Source organism: Sapajus apella, unplaced genomic scaffold (assembly GCF_009761245.1).
Source record: "Sapajus apella isolate SASKATOON/1434 unplaced genomic scaffold, GSC_monkey_1.0 scaffold122, whole genome shotgun sequence".
Lineage (NCBI taxonomy): Eukaryota > Metazoa > Chordata > Mammalia > Primates > Cebidae > Sapajus > Sapajus apella.
Window position 1 is genome coordinate 5,573,952 of NW_022437062.1, and position 3,633 is coordinate 5,577,584.

The following is a 3,633-nucleotide window of genomic DNA, read 5'->3' on the forward strand; positions in this document are numbered from 1 at the left end:
CTTAAACCAAAACTCAAAAGGAGGATGAAAGAGCATTACCCATGCAAGCAATAGATTTGAGGCAAGTTTTAATTGAAATGAAAAATCCCACCATCTAGTCATTTTTAGAGTATGAGTTGCATTCACCACACAAATCCTTCATTATTCATACAGGGCAGTATGTATTTAATGATTAAGTCTCTAAGGATTTATTTGATAGAATAATCTAAATTTCTCTTTTAAAAGGGCAAATGAAATGTGGTTTTTAATTTTTAAAGAACGAGTTACAAAGCATGTAAAAATACAACACAGGCTCTTAGTTTTTAAAACTGCATCTACAATTTGCCTATCCATTGGTTTGTTCATGTGGATATCAGTAACATACAGACTTGATCTAATAATGGCTAATTATGCAGTTGTTTATCAGCTCATTCGAAACATTTTGAGATTCAGTCTAGCTCAGCAAATTACTGTGCTTAAGGCAGTTCTACATTCTAGAAAATTATAATATCCCCAGAAGGCAAAGAATTAATAATAAAAATCCTCTTTTGTAAAAGATTATCATTGCAGAGCAAATGGAGCAGATCTTCCCTATCCTACTGCATTTAATATTCTCATTTTTCCCCTGAAACTTTGATGGAGAGGCAATGAGAATATCTCTGTTTTATTAACTTATTAAGAGGCACATTTATAGAACTTGTGCACTATATTGATTCCTAAAGCTGCACTGCTGCTAAGAGCCAATAACCACAGAAGAGCAAGATGATTCCATTTGTTATCCCAGAATGTTTCTGATAACTCAGTAGAGGCCAAATTCCCACCCAATTCAGAAAGCGCTGTTTTGTTACTTCTCTCAGCCTCAATTTATTCATCTGTAGAATAGGTATAACAACAAAATGCGGCCTCTGGATGTTGTGAGAATCAAATGAGATAATGCACTCAATACACCTAATACAATGCCTGTAGATATTAAATACCATTAGTTTTTGTCATTATGATGGTTATTATCATCATTATCTCTTGTAGTTCAGGAATCAAATAAAGATGCACGCATTTAAGTAGCCATTTGCTTAAGTAACTATGTAACTTCTGAATATAAATGTTTTCATGTTAGCTGAAAGTTTAAAATGAACTTGCTGTAAGCCCCAGCACTACTTAGCCCAAAAACTGCCTTGCCAAACTAATATCAAATCAGCCAGAATAGGTGGGCTACAAGTATGCAACTGGGATAAATTGCCTAGACCCTAGTTTGGAATTATGCAACCTCATAGCAGCTGGGCTTGATAACATGGCATTTTAAAAGTACTTGGTGCCTCTTCTATTGAACTGTGTCAGAGTTTTGAACTTTTTCTTCATGACTCAGACTTTGTAGATTTTACCACCTTAATTAGCACCACATTGGATCATTGCATCATATTTTAAGACGAAAAAAAATCTTTAAAAACTACCCAGATGCCTTAGCTTATGAGAGCATATGAGACTATTTGCTTTATGGTACTGTTTGCATAGAATACATATATCACTTTATTTATTTGTCAGCTAGGACTACTTTTTGACTTCCTAGTAAGATTCAGTGTGCTGCAATTCACTTATAAATATGGCCGGACGCGGTGGCTCACGCCTGTAATTCCAGCATTTTGGGAGGCCAAGGTGAACGGATCATTTGAGGTCAGGAGTTGGAGACCAGCGTGGCCAATATGGTGAAACCCCGTCTCTACTAAAAATACAAAAATTAGCTGGAGGTGCTCGCTTGAACCCAGGATGCACAGGTTGCAGTGAGCCAAGATTGCACCACTGCACTCCAGCATGGATGGCAGAGCAAGACTCTGTCTCAAGTAAATAAATGAATATGGCTGAAGCCCTGTGTTTTTATTTTAAACATGCTGCACCTTCTGTATATTCGAAGAGTGCAGTTAGTCAGTGCTACTGAGAAGCCAACCCTAACAGTTAACTTTGGGGCTAATGGTGGCTCAACTTCCCCTTGTAATTCATGGCTTCTAAATATCTCTGCCTCTCTTGATTCGGTAAAGCAATTAACGTTGCAAGGCATTTCAACTTGAAGAAGCTTTCTTTGCCCCCAAGATATGGAAAGCAAACTATAATCAGTAGGGTCTATGAAGCCTTCTTTGCCCCCAAAACGTGAAAAGCATGCTAATCAGTAATGACTAACTGTATCAGTTTTTCTATATTGCACTTCATACCCATTGCCTGACTTTTTCCAATTTTAAAATGTGCAATCAATTTTTCTTGAATTTGAAAACTCCTAAGAATAGGCTCTTCTTTGTCGTTCTCCAAATTTTCCTAGGGCAAATAAAATCCATTACAGGGGGTTAAATATGTAGAAGAGTAAAATGAGATCAGACAAATTAAAATTTCAGTAAGGCTCAGAAACTAACAGCTATACAAGTTGAGACCTGCTGGAAAACAGTAACTCTGAAATAAATTATTACTCTATAGATGAATAGGACTTCAGCATGTGAGAGGAGAATGTTTTGAGCTCCTTCCAAACACCAGAAACTGTTAAAATGGGTTATTTTTACTTTACTTATTATAGAGGTAGTTTAGAAAAAGCTAACCTGGAAGGGGCAAAGTGTCTTTCACCAAAGGTTTCCAGAGTCTCAATGAAACCCATTACCATGGGCTGTGAAAGACCACCTTTTCATCACTACCATCACAGCTGTGGTCGCGCTGTTGTTATTGTTGAATCTCTCTGTTCAGCTTTTCATAATTATCATAATTCACCCTAATGTTATGTGATTAGCAGCCTCTGTGGTAAGAATTAAACAACACTCACATAGTGTTTGTGACCTTTCACCCCTTGTGGAGTCGGCCAGGGCTGCATTGGCTGGGAGACAAAGTGCAGAAACCCACAGAGTGCCACCTGCACTCTTTCAGGCTGGGGGATAAATGGAAAATTTTACCTTCCAACTGTATGTGTTCCAACTGTATGTGTCCAGGCGCCATATTATGAAAGTTCAATTCCTCCACCTCCCTATAAAAAGTAGTTTATTCTCATCATAGGAAGGTTTTTAAAGGATTTTGTAAAGCATTGCTTTAGTGCATTGATACAGAAGGCAAAGCAACTCTGTTAATAGAAAGATAACAATAATTTTATTTGCAACATCATTAGTAGATTAATTGTATGTTGACCAGTCAAAGAAGAGATTTGGGGAATTTGATGCCTCTTTGTTTTAGACTGACGTCAGTACGGATGTGATAAGATCACTGAATGAGAACAGTTGGCAAGAATGTACAAATAACTAACCATTCTCTTTAATGAAATACATTTTCTTCCATGCTAAGTGTCGTAAGTTTTGTGGAAAATATTAATCATAAACAGTATAGGATGGCCGGGCGCGGTGGCTCAAGCCTGTAATCCCAGCACTTTGGGAGGCCGAGGCGGGTGGATCACGAGGTCAAGAGATCGAGACCATCCTGGTCAACATGGTGAAACCCCGTCTCTACTAAAAATACAAAAAATTAGCTGGGCATGGTGGCGCGTGCCTGTAATCCCAGCTACTCAGGAGGCTGAGGCAGGAGAATTGCCTGAACCCAGGAGGCGGAGGTTGCGGTGAGCCGAGATCGCGCCATTGCACTCCAGCCTGGGTAACAAGGGCGAAACTCCGTCTCAAAAAAAAAAAAAAAAAAAAAAAA